Raw genomic sequence first — 16,915 nt, 5'->3', positions numbered from 1 at the left:
TACCACATAACCAAGTACAGACTGTCCAAATGCCACTAAAGTTCTTTAAACAGAAATAGATTCTTTATTTTTATGATATATTTCTATAATTTTAATATAATCTGACTAAGATATTGGGAATTTTAAAAAAAATGAAAAATTCAAATAATATTTATTTATAAAAGATAATAAGTAAATTTTGTAAAGTAAATGCAATATGCATTAATGTACTGTAAAGAATTATAATAATGCATTTTTGATCAGATAAACGGTGAAACTGAAGAAAAAGCGTTGATAAGCTCTTATAATTATTTAGTAGACTTAGAAATCCGTCTACGAAATTAAAGCAGACTCTGACTGGACAGAGTGTGCTTATTTGGATTGTATCTGTTAAGCCTCCAGAAAGTGAACTTTCCATTTTATTGATGTCGCATGCTATATATATATATATATATATATATATATATATATATATATATATATATATATATATATATATATGACTACTTCATTTAAACACATAAATTGATATACGAAGATATAATCTTTTGCGTAAATTTTCAGTATTTACTTCAACAGTGGGCAATAGGAACAGCTAGATAGTAAGTTATGAAAATATTTATGGCAATGAATCGCGAGAATTCGTCAGGCTTATGCATAATCCTTACGAATTCTCATGAAAATGAAAGGCAGAATATTCTGTGTAGCTTAATTTCCATATATAGATTGCATAACATATTATCTTTATCTGTCTGGCTGTCCGTCTGTCTGTCTGTCTGTCTGTCTGTCTCTCTCTCTCTCTCTCTCTCTCTATATATATATATATATATATATATATAATGATTCCTTTAAGAAGATTTTTAGACATTCAGTATTTAACATGAAAACTGTTCCTTAATGGAATACAAGGTTCAAATCTTAAAATCATATCATTCGTAGGAAAATCGATTTTGACAAATATTTGTTTTAAGCTTATTTGATTTAATTTCATAGTCGTTTCTACGTTCAACTATATATATATATATATATATATATATATATATGTGTGTGTGTGTGTGTGTGCGTGTGTGTGTGTGTGTGATGTTGTACCCAGCCACGCGTTGATGTGGCTCAGTTTGTTAAAATGGAACACATTCCTCAATAAAATTTGCATTTTGTATTGTCTATTTACTTTTATTTTTTTTTGCAATTTTGTTAATTAATAAAAGTCCCTCCCCCCAAAAAAAAAGATTCACTTTTTACCATAAATTGTTAGGTGAAAGTTTTTTTCAGGAAACTTGCACTTTTTTTAAAGAAAGTTGGCAGTAAACGTTTATTTTTGAAAAGTGAAGTTTCATTATAAAAAGAATATGAACACTGTGAAAGTAAAGAAAAGTTTGATTTTTTTTTCAAGAGAATATACAAATTTTTTTTTTGTCAACAGATGTTAAGAAAATTAACAGAAAAATACTCCCATCATTAATTAATTAATTAATTATGCAAATAAATAAATAAAATGTTGATTTAGTGTTTCAATCTTTGAACAACGCTCGGTTGAATCCGGTAATTGCCGATCGAATCCTAACCATAATAGGAATCCGGGGAGGGGCGAGTAAAATTCTGCATGAGTACCATTTTTTTTTAATTTCATCTTTTGTTCAATCTTTTTAGTATGCTATAAGCGATGACAAACTAACAAATTTAACCAAAATGCAAAAAAAATCAACAATTAAATAATTTTAATAAGTGCTCAGCTTCTAATACAAATTGTAGTAAATAAATCCCCCTTATTGGAAACAGTTATATGCAGATTTGACACTCAACTACCAGATTTTTATTAGTCGCTCAGTTCTTAATATAATGTAAGTAGGACTACACGTTCTATAACTAATGATAATACTTGCTGAGTATGCGCTGTTTTACGGTTGTTGTAAAAATGGAACGGAAACTGAAATTTCGCTACGTTTGAATCTTTTATTTTAATTTTGCCGGTCAAACGAATATAATCCAAAGAATAACACACAACAACTGTACTTTATATATATAACACAAAATATTAAAAAAACCCAAAAAACAAAGTTATTAACAAAAGGGAAATAATTCCATTTTTAAACGAAAAAGTCAGTTTGTTATATCTTTTTGTTATTTTTTTTTACATAAGTCCAACTTACTGTTCGCATTGGAAATGTTGACATTTATAGGTTGTCGAGTACGTTTACAACGAATAAACACTCCAATCTACCCATCTTAAGAACGGCCCTCGGAATAGACACCCCAACTTCCCAATGTTTAGAACGGCTTTCGGAATAGACACCCCTAACCTTGTCAGCGTACCCGAAAAACTATAAAAGTTGACATGTCGAATGTGAACGATGAGTTGAACGTAATGTAAAAAGGGAACGAAATTTAAATTTCCGTTCCATTTTTACAATAACCGTAAACCATTCTATGCAAATTTTACCTACAAATAAAAAATAAACTATTAAGAATAGGGGAACCTAGTTTTGAAAGTCGATTTATCATAATTACTTGTAGGTTTCCGATAACTTTTAGATTGTATTTGAAAGATTAAGGTGTAAACTTAATTTCCTAAAGGAAAACATATTTGTACACGTGAAAAAAAAGTTATGAAAAATGTTATCACGGCGAACTTACCAATCAGCTAAATTTTGAAGTTAAATAAATTCATTGTAAAATCCTTTTAAAGATTAATATTAGTTTTCTGAGGCTATTTCAAAGATATTAGTAAAGTAAAGTCCTAATATATTGAAGTAAATTTTAAAAAAACACTAAAAATAGCTGAATTAACCACACAACCGAGTCCGTTCGCATCAGCACAACAAACCGTTCTTTTGGAAATACGGAATATACAGAGACCTAAAATATGAGACAGTCGAAAAGCTGTCTGAGAATGACATCATGTAATTAAAAAGAAGGAGGGGTGTTGGTTTTTTTTTTTACCCAGACAGGCATCCATACATTTCTATTGCAAATGTTTGTATAAATTTTACCAATTTTTAATTAAATTATTTTTCTATGTTCCTGTTTTTAAGTTTTTTTTTATTATTGGCCAATAATATATAAAAATTATGTAACGCCGAAAGTTTCACATTCTTGCGAGCAAGGAAATTATTACAATCTGGCAAATAAAAATTATGCGAAATCTGTAATTGAAAAAAAACGTAGAAATATTTTTGCTATTATATTTTTTTGTGAAAAATAAATAATGCTTAATTCAATGGTAATATCAGTAGTTCGAAGAATTCATTTTTTCTTCGACTTATATCGAATTCGTTAATACGGATTTTAGGGGCTTTTTTCGTAATGTTTCTGTAAAAATTATTTTATCTTTTTATCGTTACAAATTACGATGCTTTATTTATATAAAAAAGCAAAAAATAAATTCTTGCGTTTTTTATTTACTCCTGAAAACCATACCTTTAGTAAAGATATTTTTTGTTTAAACAAAATAATACATTTTTACTAAGATTTAAATAAAAATAATTAGTTCATTATACTCCGCGAATCATTATTTGATAAATACTGAAAATTTCATCAAAATTGGTTAATTTCCTGATTTTTGTTGAAGTTTTGAGTAAAAGGAGTGGTCGAAATGTAGAGGAATACAAGTTTAGCGTTACAAATTCCAGAGATGGGCACTATTGCCAAATGAGTTATTTTGCGCTAAATATAAGATTTGTTTAAAAAATTAACCATTGTAAGCGTAGAACAAAATATCGAAGCCGGCCATTTTGTTTACCTTATCGCCATCATGTTAATTGAAAAATGAAAATGTCGGTTTCTCCTTCTTCATAAAGTGATTCTTTAATCTGATTGGTCCAGTTTTTCTTCGAGAGTGACCTGCCCTTGGATTTTTGTCTATTTCATTCCGTTCAAATGTAAAATAAATATATTTTATTTTGTACAAATGTAAAATAAATTTATTTTGTTCTGGACAAATGTAAAATAAATTTATTTTTTTCTGTACAAATGTAAAATAAATTTCTTTTATTCCGCACAAATGTTAAATAAATGTTTAATAATGGTTTCGTTGGTTTTATTTTATTTTATTCCGTTCAAATGTAAAATACATTAAAAGAAAGGGAAATCCCCCCACCTCTAAGAGCAGGTAACTCTCGAAGAAAAAGACTGGACCAATCAGATTAAAGGATCGCTTTATGAAGAAGGAGAGGCCGACATTTTTATTTTTCAATTTACATGATGGCGATAAGGTAAACAGAATAACCGGCTTTGATATTTTGTTCTACGCTTACAATGGTTAATTTTTTAAACAAAAAATCCTATTTAGCACAAAATAATTCGTTTAGCAATTCTACGGTATTTGAACTGAGTCAAATTTGTTGATCTGTCTTTTATGATTCAATTTCAATAGTCTCGTTTCGCCACGCGTTGTCGTCACACGCTATCTTCGCACTCGCCCCGGTTCCTTTTTTCTTCCTCTTTTATGTCCGTTCATCAAACTCCCTCGTCTCTAATTTGCATGTCTCACATGTAAATTTGCATGACCGTCACACATATAAATCCGACGTCGGCATTTTAACCTTTTTTTTTTCTTAGAAGTAATAAAAACACACGAAACCCATGCTATTCAGGTAAATTACGGTTTTCCTCAGACCCCCTCCCCTGATCGCATGATCAGAAACAGGGCAGGGAGGTAGTATCCATCTCTGTCGAGTACTTCTTCGAAGAGGAATAACGTGACCCTGACTTTCGTGCGTATGTTCGTCCGTGGGTGGGCTTTCAGTAGATACTTCATCAGCTGAGAGTGTCCTAGCATCAGAATCATTTTCAAGCGGATCTGAATTAAAATAGATTAGCCGCTCACTGTCCTCAGAATCACTTGCGTCACTTGGCAGGTGCGTCCGGGTTACTGGTCGAAGGTCTTTAATGTGCCTAGGCACCCCATCAACGTTCACAGACTGCAGGCTTATAACTTCAGTAACCCGACCAGTGTTATATTTCGTTGTGCACCAGCCACGTGGATTTTTAACCCAAACGATGTCTCCTTATTCATACTTTCCTCCAGTCACTTCTGGTTTGGGCAGTGGGTTAGCTTCGATACCTTTGATTCGTACATGGTATCTATGCAGCCCGTCCCCTGGTGCGCAGGAAGATGAAACGTCATCCTTTGGGGTGACGTTGTTCCAGTAGACCTTCTCCAGTATTGCTTTCTAGTTGTGATGGTCTTAATGGTTCTATGGGTTCGCTCTATAATACCATTTCCACTTGGTGAGTACGCATATCGAAATCGCAGATGTATGTCCTAATTGTTTGCAAATAACTGGAACTCCTTACTGTTGAAAGCAGTAGAATTGTCGGCCAGTATTTCTGTCGGTGGGCCTCGACCAAGGAAAATACTCGCCAACTGTCGAATTACAGTGTTCGTATCTGTCCAATGCAGTGGCTGCCAAATTGCAAATCTAGAAGGCCAACAGTCAATAATAGTTTTTTAAAAATTCTCACCGTTGTGGTGGGTTACGTCCATTGCTAGTCTGTCCCAGTTGTTCTTCATTAATTTTTCCTTTTATCCAGCGCACAGGTGCTGGATCTATTTATCGACATGTTTTGCATGCTTTCACAGCGGATTTAGCAGTCTATTTGGACACTTGCGGGTCGACCATCCTAAAAAAATATAGTTCGTTTTACTCCTGGGTATCCACTTTGATGATGGATATAAGCCACCTGGTTCCCGTCCAGTTGTCTTACTGCTGCGCAACTCCAAAGCACTGGCTCTGTTCCTTCCTTGAGTAGATCCATCCTCCTGCGTGGCACCCTGGTGAGAGTATCTGCGTGATTATGATAGGACTTCACGAGTTTTATATCGATGGACAATTCATATTCTTTTGCCAATCATTTCAAAGTTTCTAACTGCCGCCTGATGAGCATTTCACCAGCTGCTTTTGTGTTCACACACGCCTTACCAGTCAAAGTGTCAGAGATCCATCGGTGCACGCACACCGAATCTGTAACTAAGTGTAACCCTGTTGCCTTCCACTGAAGGGCCAAATTGACTCCTTTGACTGCTGCGCCAAGCTCAGCTAGATTGATGTGTTAGGCGTCGTTAGTAGGCCGTAACCAACACGCATCCTCAATGGCTGTTCCATTCGCCTCTACTGCCACTCCTGTGGCTATGAAACTTGCATCCACCCAGACTGTAACCTCTTTGCCGTCCATGCCCAGGCTCCTCCAACGGGATCTGCTTCTCGTACTTTACTCACAGTTTCTGCCAACATGTGATAAAGAGATTCATTTTTAGTTCTGTCACCCCAGCATTTCGATACTACAGTTGCTAGGCGCTTAATAAATGCGGCTGCCACCCGGAGCCATCTACATACGGGAAAATGACCAACGAGTTTCCCACAAAGAGAAAATACGCGTCAGCTGGTCAATTCATCGGGGATTCCTGGAATTGGACGTCCTCGTTTCCATTGCAGTATGCCGTCTTTCTCCTAGACTTGCAACCCCAGAACTCTGGCTCCATCTTTCAGTTGCACCGGATCCTTGGACACCAAGCCATAGTCTAGAAAATGTCGTTACACGCGTGATGCAGGAACTACAATTTCATTAATGAAAATATGTTGATGTGGCACTTTTGATTGCATGGTTCTGAGATATGATCGCGTATATTACAGACTTCATAATAAGTGGTGCCACATTCAGCCCGAATTCCAACCGCGTGAGACAATAGCGCTGGCACCTGATAAATTACTGTTTGAAAACGCCATATTGCTTTGTCAACGTGGATTTGAAGATATGCATTCCGCAGATCCATAAGCGACACATTAACTCCTTGTCGCCGCCACTCTCTTAGGTTCTGTGCTCACAATTCTGCATTGATAGTGAAGGTATCCACACATTCATTCAATTCCCGGTAATCAAGAACTGGACGTACCTTGTGCTTCTGCTCCTGTACGACCGCCATTAAGGGAATTAGGCCTTTGGATGGGCCAAGTTCTTCTGAATATGGCACCAGCCATCCATTCTGCTGCCACCGTTGAATTTTTTTCTCATAGGCATCTCTGGTATGACAAGGCATCGTGTATTCTTGCACACTGTTATTCAATTTACTGGGGGAGCAACCATTTGGCCATTTCAATGATGCAGTTCATTCTTTATTAATGCGGTCATAAGTCACGCTAAAGTCCTGCTCATCGATATAGATGGCAGCAATGTCTTTCCATCAGCTGTGAGTACTCCTGCTGACTTCCGCTTCCAAAAGCGACACACAGCTTTACTCACTAAAGACTGTGAACACTCGGTAGACGCCCATCTACACGTACTTTCATGGAAGGAAGAGTCGCAGTCTTTAGTTTGTCGGGGAGGAGACTAATACTGCTGTCTCTTCCCTTTCGGCGTTTCCCTGACATCGTGATGATATATGCCCAAGGGCACTGCATCTGAAGCAACGTATCTCACGACGGACTTTGCACGCCTGACTATTCAAACTCATTTGGCGGTGTTGTAAGCAATCCATCGCCAAGTGGCTCGGACCACCACACTTGTAGCAAACAAATTTTTCATTGTCACAGTACACATTTGATTCTGCAGGTGATCGTCTGGCAGACGTAGCAGCAGCCAATTCTGCAGGGCTGTCGTGGTCAACCATGATAGCTCTTGTTCGGGTTGACAGTTGTTCTGTACTCATTGTTTCGATCCTGGATGAGGCACGTAACACATGTTTAACATGTTGCGGTAGTACAGACACAAATGCACACGTCAACCAACATTCGGGCAACGGTCCTCCAACCAACAGGGCTAGGCGTCGTAGCTCAACAAAAAACTCGTCCATCGTCTCCTTAGGATGAAGTTGTCGAGTGACAAACTGGTCATATGCATTAAATACATAATTAGCATACGCAGTTATAAGGGTTTGCTTGATCTGTTCTGCATCTGCTTTCTGCTCCATATTAAGTTGCCTGTGTATGGCCAGAGCGCCACCTTGCAATCTCAATGGCAGGACGCGCTCAACATTTTTCATGATGCAAAGTTCACACACAATCTCCACATTTTCAATCCACTCGATAATGCGCATATCGGTGGCAGCACCACTAAATTCCGGAATCAACCGGACATCAAACATCTTGGTCTCCAAGGCCGAAAGGTGATATAAAAGCCGAAATAGCTTCTACGGTATTTGAACTGAGTCAAATTTGTTGATCTGTCTTTTCTGATTCAATTTCAATAGTCTCCTTACACGCTGTCTTCGCACTCGCCCCGGTTTCTTTTTCTTCCTCTTTTATGTCCGTTCAACAAACTTCTTTGCCTCTAATTTGCATGTCTCACACGTAAATTTGCATGACCGTCACATATATAAATCCGACGTCGGCATTTTAACTTATGTTATTCTTAGAAGTAAAAAAAAACACGAAACCCATGCTATTCAGGTAGATATGGGTTTTCCCCACAGCAATAGTGCTCATCCTCAAATAATTCTCTGGAATTTGTAACGATAAACTTAGATTCTATCCAAAATGTTTATATATTTTGAGCGTCGGCATTCATTTTGTACGTACCTACAATTTTTCGATGGATATTTGAGAGGAAAGCGACCACATGTGATTAATTTAAATTAAATTTCAATCAAATGGTTACATTATTAATACTCACGTGATTAAATCCATTTAAAATTTACCCATATTGTAAATACATTCTGTTTATATTAAAGGAGACCACGGCATGTCGTGGTGAGACCAAAAGTTCCTTTTAGTGATGTCACGTGATGGCAGGCGGTGATAAATATATGTCCCCAAATAAAAAAAATGGCAACATCGGTACAAAAAACCCACCTAATAAAGCAAAATTAATTATAATGTAATAATTAAAAAGAGATAAATAAAAACACGTATGGGTACAGTAAACATATTATACCAAAATGTCGAAGCAATCGACCCAGTGGTTATTTAGACTATTAATAACGAACGAACCCAAAATTACGTTTTTATATATATCGTTTCAACAAAAAACAAAACTTGAAAGAATGAGTTGATAGCAACGAATAGTGAATTTCATTGTTAGTTACAAGTGTTTGCAGACTATTCGGACAAATCCAAACATTATGTCGTTTGAAAAGTTTTCATAAGAACAGCCTTTCTTCAGACTTATTGAATAAAACAATTTAACAACAAAACATCATGGAACCCTTTTTCCCTTATAAGGAAAAGAAACAAACGAAAGTGCTTTACCTATATCGCATCCGTGCAAAGTATTTTAAAGATTTATATATTTATCTATTTTCGAATTTCTCTTTAAAAATATTCAAACAAAATATCATAAAACCTTACCACTAATTACTTACGCCCATGAACTACATTTGTGACAAATTTCAAACGAGTAAAATATTTGTTTATTTTCCTAATATTACGTTGTGATTTGGCTTTCAACCGCACTTGATGTGTATTTTATTTCATTCAAATTAAAACAATGTTTCTATATGAACTCTCATTATTTGACGTTATTCTCGCATTGCCTACGCATAGTTCAAACGTTTCAAAATATCACCGCCAGATACAACGCGCGGCTCTTTATAGACTTCTTCTCCAAATTAACAACATGGCAAGGAAGAAAAAAAAAGAAACAACACACTGAAGACGGAGGATACCTCCGAAACATATTTGTGACAAATTTTAAACAAGTAAAATATTTGTTTATTTTTCTAATATTACATTATGATTTGGCTTTCAAGCGCACTTGATGCGTATTTTATTTTATTCAAATTAAAACGACATTTCTATATTAACTCTTACGCTTTGATATAAAATTATTATTAGAAAGTTGTTAAAATATGACTTTAATTTCAATCTATTATATATCTTTGCGGTTATTATTAGGCAATACTTAATTTAATCCAAATTAAAATGATAAATAGTTTATTGCAAAATGTTATTTCCGTTATGTGGTATTATAACATTCAATATTTTAAATTAATATGAATTCGTTTTTATTTAAAGTAAACATTTTAAACCCATATTTCTATATTTTTATTCCCCCAAATTTTAAAATTACCTTTGAAAGAAAGACGTATTTGTAAAGTGTAAACTTCCTAATATTTTACACGGGAATTAAATATAAATTATACTTAATTAATATAAATTTAATTATATGTTTACATATTTGGTATCGTATTGAGAGCAAGAAAAGCCTAATCGAAAAATTCGATTTCAATTTGAAGGATTCGTAATATTTTGTTATCGTTTTCTGATCTGAATGTGCTAATAGATGAGTACATTGTTAAAGGAAAGGTATCGATTTAATTATGTCTCTTCTTTTTCTCTATATCTCGTACTTTCTTTATCTCTTTTTTCTCGCTTGCATAGTTCATCTACAAATCTTATTTCTGGAATTCTTTCTAGGCGTTCATTTTCTATAGGTCAGGTCTGTTCTAATAGGTATTTCTGTCTGTCTCTATACCGGGTTTTCTCTATCACTCACATAAAAAAAAAAACTCTCTCTGGCCTTTTCATTCACTATTTCGTTCGTCGTTCTCTTTCTCTTTCTCTTTCTCTCTCTCTCCATCCCTCCCTCACTCCCCCACGTATCTCTTCAATATACAGTCTTTCTCGAGTGCGCTTGGTTGGTTTGATCTCTTTCTCTATCTATCTATCTATCTATCTATCTATCTATCTCAGATAGATAGATAGGTAGATAGATAGATAGAGGTATATAGATAGATAGATAGAGATAGATAGATAGAGAGAAAGAGAGAGAGAGAGAGTCATAAAAAATGTCTGCCATTCTTTCTTATCTGTCGCCTTAAATCCCTCGGGTGGTTCTTATTCTTTCACTTGTCTGCTCGATAGCTTCCCGACTGTCTCTGTTAGATTTGATCAAATTCTTCGACTCTCTCTATCTATCTTTTATGTTTCGCTTTAAATCGCCTTAAATCTCCTTAAATTTCACCTTTAATCTCACCCCTTATCTTTCGCCTTAAATCTCTCGGGTGGTTCTTATTCTCTCACTTGTCTGCGCTTTAGCTACCCGACTGTCTGCTCTACATGGTCTTTCTTTATGTCTATTTATCTGCTATCTCTCTTTTACAATCTCTCTGGTCTTCCCTCTCACTCTCCGATCTCAGCCCTGACCCCCCGCTTTCATAGCTCGGTCTGTCTGTTTGCTTCTCTCTCTTTCTCTTTCTCTCTCTCTCTCTTTCTCTCTCTCTCTCTCTTATTCTGTATTCATTTATATCTATTCTTGCAACTGGTCATTGTTTTTTTGTTTGTTTGTTTTTTTTTTGTTTTTTTTTGCGAACCAACAGTGTGACTTCTGTTTAATCAATACCAAAGCAAAGATAAGATAATGCGCCTCGACCTTCTTGAGAATAACATCAAACGTTACAAAGGATGAGAAAAAGAAGACAATACAATCACTTTTATTTCGTTTGTTTTGTCTGTATTTATTTATTAATGTATTTTATGACTTTAGATGCGTGTTCTAATCCTTACAATTTGTTCTGTCTGTCGTTTTATGCGTCACACCTCAGTTTGAAATAATATCGTAATCAGTTTGAAATAATATCGTAATCAGTTTGAAATAATATCGTAATCAGTTTGAAATAATATCGTAATCATTAAAGGTATAGATTGAATTCGACATGTTTTCAAAAAAAGATTTTTGTTTTAACATTCATTGTTTGATCAGTGAATTTTTTGAATTTTTTTACACAGGAATCACCAGTTACGACTTTAGACGCCTATAAATACTTGGGAATTTTGGGAGCAGACGCCATCAATGCAACAGAAATAAAAGAGAGAATTGGAAAGGAACACTACTACATTATATAGTAGAAACTCAATAAAAGGATAAGACGACAAAGCGAAATGGGAAGAGGAACAACTACACAGAGGATTCTCCCGGGGACCACGGTCATATCAGACTGTTGAAAGGCATACAACAAAGTGTGCATGTGGGAGGGGGAGAGATAGGGGTATCAGCATTTGACGGTGAACCACAGCCTTTACTTCGTAAATCCCGAAACGAAGGTGACGACGAATTATGTGGATTGAATGTGGAAGGAAGCTAAACAACGCAACAAAGTTTAATGCGGGATCAACCGGGAGCTTTTGGACACATATCTCCCAGAGTGTATGTGGAGGTATACATTTGATAATGCTCCGTTTATCTCCATATTATCTCACATCGCCGAAAGCTACCCAGTTGATGACGTCTTCCTTGACGAGCTACCATGTCTGCGTCCACTTTGAAGTCGTGTGATGCCATCCACCGGTCTGAGGAAACAACATCTGTTTTAAAATGAAAAAAAAAATCTCACATACTTTTCTTTCAGTTTTTCTAGTTTCCAGGTTTTTCCTCAAAAAAAAAATATATATTTTGTCTCAACTTTTGTAGTTTTTCAGGTTTCCTTTAAACAAAAACACAACACCCCCAAATATTCCTTGAAAGTAATTATTTGACTTACCTTTGAATCTTTTCTTGAACAAAAAAAAACACACAAAAAAATACTAGAAAAATGAATAAAAAAATTTTTTAAACACAAAATTCCTTGAAAGTATTTATTTCACTTACATTTGAAGCGTTTCTTGGAATTTTTTTTATAATATTTATTTAAAACTATATATATACAAAAAAAGAATATTGTTATAATATTTTTCATTTCTTTAACACTTTAAATTTAAGGTAGGTTCTTCTTTTCTTGTCATGCTTTCAGCGGCGACGATAAGCTTAATTACCTCGGCAACGCTCGGCTTACTCCAGCTGTGATGCCTTTAATAATATACTAAATCCGAATACAAGTTCACGGATAAGTACTGAGTACTTATTTTTTGACGATGGCCTGTGAGACTATTCCTAGTGAGCAGATAATAATAATAAGAAGAAGAAGAAGAAGAAGAAGATGATTATTAAGAAGAAGATGAGGAAGAAGAAGAAACAGATGAGAAAGAAGAAGACGATAAGCTGAGAGAAAGAGAATAATTTATTATTATTATTATTATTATTATTTTATTAATATTATTATTATTATAATTATTATAATTTTTATTATTATTATTATTATTATTATTATTATTATTATAATTATTATAATTTTTATTATAATTTTTATTATTATTATTATTATTATTCATTGTTTTTCTTTTCTATTATTTTTCATGTTTCTTTTCTGATTATTATTCCTTGTTGATCTTATTATACTCATTGTTATTATCAATTATAAATTTTATCGTGATTATTATTAATTATAATTTTTATTATTTCTCCTTATTAATATTTTTCTTCTTATTTCTTCTTATTAATTAGTTTTCTAATTATCAATTAATATTAATTCGTTTTCTTATCATGCTTCATTATTTTAATCTCACGTAATCTACATAGTAATTCTTATTTTTATTACATATTCTAATTATTAGTCATTCTTATTGTTGTTTTCTATTCTTATTCTTAATTGTTCTTATTATTGGTGATAATTTTATTATTCTTATTATTACTTATTATTTATTTGTACGTATAAACTTTATTTTTAATTAATACTTATTAATTAATAATTATTACTTAATTTTTAATTAATTATTTTTAATTAATAATTATTAATTAATAATTATTAATTGAAAATGTTTATATTGTTTTGTCTCTCATTTTATGCTAGCCTGGAGGCCAGACACTGCCAGGGTGTTTACAGGTGTGAGTTGGTATAAAAAAAGTGGAAGTAGGCAGGCAGGCAGGCTCGAAAGAGTACCGCGAAGGAGGAAAAATACGTGAAAAAAGTAACCTATTTGCTTTTGTGCCCATCGCCAAACCGAAAGTAATGAATATTTAAATTAACGCTAGTCAATCGAAAAGAGAGGACGACTTTCAAAAATATCGGGGGGAAAAAGCGACTTTTCTCTGAATAAAAGTGCCCAGTTGAGAGTGTAGAAATTAATGTTTTTAGCCAATTTTTCGATATTTGTCCCCCGAAGGGTCAGCTTCAAAGGGATACTGATCTTGTGAAAATTCGTCGCCTCTGTCGAAAGTTTTAGACATGCATACATACATACATACATACATGATGTCAGCAACTCGTTCACGAGTATTGCCATTTCTTACTATATATCTGGCTCACATGACACAAACATGAGCGCAACTAGCAGCACGTGCCAAGCGGTCTCTTCTATGAACTTTCTATAATCCTGCACATCACTGATGACCGGATCCAAGCTGTGGTGCCCCGAACACCTACCAGGCCAGACACTGAAAGTTCCAGAGCCCTTATTGCCATTGACGCACATATTTGCATCAGTCCTCATTGAATGTCCGTTTGCCATTTTAAGCTAAAGTCAACCTTTTTGTTATCGAGAAACACACTGATTGCAAAATGTGTATTCCATTGCATATCAAGTAATGCCTGTGCTTGAAGCTTTTTATAGTAAAAAAAGACTTCGCACTTAGACAATTCCACTCTCTAAACAACTGCCACATTGAACCAAAAAGAAGAGCAAGTCAACATCATTGGAACCAGCAGTCGCCGCATGTTTTATATCAGGGGTGTCCTTCTCCTAGGGAGGTTGCCTTCACCACGGTTTACAGGAGACTTCTCCACCCACCATGGCATTTGGTCCATGACTGGCGACTTAGATTGGTAGGTACCAGAGTTTACTCCACACGCCAGTGGAGTATTTTCTGGTGCCCAGCGACATACATACATGCATGATGATTGCAACGTCTTGTCAGACAAGTGCCACTCCCTCAGAGACTTTAAGTCCATGAGCCCAAAAATGACTTCCATCGCCACAGGACCATTTTAATAGACAAATGCCTGAGGGAGTATCTATACACAGATGATGTTACAGAGTCTTAGCTTTGTACGACAGCTAAGTCTCTCTCGGTTCAAAATGTTGAGATCCAGCAACAAGCGAGAGCTAGATAGCTAGCAACAAGTTAAACTGCAGACCAGCTTAATGCGGGTACTGGTCTCCCGCTTTATGGATTTTTAAATCAGAGATTTGCTTCTCCTAGAAAGGTTGCCTTCACCACGGCTTACGGGAGCCCTCTCCACCCCAACACACACACACACACACAACCACACATGGTGCTAGTTGGTCATTGACCCCGAAAAAGGGTTCATTCGCCCTTTGGAAGGTCTTGTTTTTAATCCTTTAGGGAGACTAGTCACCCTCCTCACCAAAAAAGTCCGGTGGGGGAACCAGTTTAGTCGCCGGTGCCCGACTATGAGGCAGGTAGTACTGGGTTACATGTTACCAGTAGCATATGACATGACCTGACATACATACATACATTTAAACAGACAGGTGAATTTTATATGATGGATTATTTCTTTATTATTCTTATTATGGCATATTCTTTTTATCAGATATTAGTTTTACTGTTATTCATGTTGTTCTTATTACTTCATATGTGCTTTTATTATTCTCATAAATGATTACTCTTATCATGAGAAATAATTTTTTATAATTCTTACAATTTTACTTTGTTTCTTTATACTTTTAATCAACCGTTATTCATTTTTATTATTATTTGTATAATCATTAATTCTTCTACTTTTTCTTATTGTTATTCTCACCTTTAATAATCTGTTTGTTATTTCCTTAGTTACTCCGCACGTTTGGTTTTAGAAAAAAACGCTAAATAGAAATATTGAGGCCAGACTGCTTAAATAATGCAAAATTTGTGTAAGTTGACTTTGAAAAGCCAATCTTAAGATCTTAAACAAGATTATGAGAGTGATCACCCTTTGATGCAGCTTCGTTTTCGAATTCCATTAAAATAATATATGCTCATTGTTGCAAAGGTCCCAGAAAGAAAGTTGTAGTAATTAATGTTTTTATTTACCGAAAAAAAAAAGTAAGCAAAAAATTATGAAGAATGGGAACATTCGAAAGAAATACAGCAAAAAAGAACATCGTATGCTAAATGGACAATACATAACTAAACGAGTAAATCCAAGATTGTCTCTTACTATGCGATTTTAGTATTTGTAGTGAAATATCTAGCATAATATAACTTTCTGAGTACTTATTCGTACTTATTAATTTATCTCATGTGTATCAGTTCTATATTAAAATACAATGGACACTATTTTCAAAGGATTGTTAATAAATTCATATTTGCATCTTGTTATTATTTTTATTCTCTTCAAAAATCGATTTTTTTGCGATATCCAGAAAAATATCATCTTTAATAAAACATATTAGTTGATTAAATATATTTCTCATTTCATAGAATTTCTAACGGTGCTGATAGTCATATTAATCTTACCTTCTTATCCCATACCTCGACACATGTCGCTTGTTGGCCATATCGCACGCGCTGAGGAAAAACATGATGTAGTTGAAAAAGGCGACCCGTTTAACTTCGTTACAAAATAAGGCTCCATTCTTTAATTTCACGTTGCATTCTCAGACTTTGACTTGCAGCGTCTCCATCGATGCCGACGTCATATGTGCGCGAAGGCACTTAACCCTCTTCCTTAACCTCCCCCGCATCACGTTGTAAGCACAAAGTTAAAAACAGCCACTCGAGTTGGACAGAAAAATAAATAAAATAAAATAATAACTTCACAATTGGTCTACTGTTTATTTCGTATGCACATTCCCACGCAAAGGCATTCGATGCTGGAGTCTAAATACACGAATATCAAGAGCAAAAAAAAAAAAACTCAGTGGTAATATTTCGGTAAACACTTAAAGTTTCTGAAAGTTATTAACAATTTCATAGCTAGAGAGAGAGAGAGAGAGAGAGAGACACACACACATACATAATATATATATATATATATATATATATATATATATATTGCACAGTGATCGCCACTTATCAAGGCCCGGAAGCCACTAAGGGATAAGGGTTATTGCAAGTACATTACGTTAGTGTGGAGATTTGATGAAGTGTTTACTTAAGAGGGCGGTTCATTAGGAATTTGTTAACATTAGACTTGAAGACATCCAAGTTGTAGTCCGGTTGGAAGCAGGCAGACGGAACAGAGTTC

General features: G+C 34.6%; 1 long non-coding RNA gene across 1 annotated transcript in view; it reads right to left on the bottom strand.

Moving 5' to 3' along the window:
* The window catches only part of LOC145296197 (uncharacterized), a 208,870-nt gene extending 192,492 nt beyond the window's left edge, over positions 1-16,378 (bottom strand). Inside the window, exon 1 of the long non-coding RNA XR_013869974.1 lies at positions 16,186-16,378. This is a non-coding gene — a long non-coding RNA (uncharacterized LOC145296197). The remainder of the gene's footprint in view (positions 1-16,185) is intronic.
* Positions 16,379-16,915: the final 537 nt, after the last annotated feature.

This window comes from Euprymna scolopes, chromosome 2, assembly GCF_053919585.1.
Source record: "Euprymna scolopes isolate OS-2025 chromosome 2, ASM5391958v1, whole genome shotgun sequence".
Taxonomy (NCBI): Eukaryota; Metazoa; Mollusca; class Cephalopoda; order Sepiida; family Sepiolidae; genus Euprymna; species Euprymna scolopes.
The sequence above is the reverse complement of the archived record's forward strand: the minus strand, read 5'-3'. Positions and strand labels throughout refer to the sequence as shown.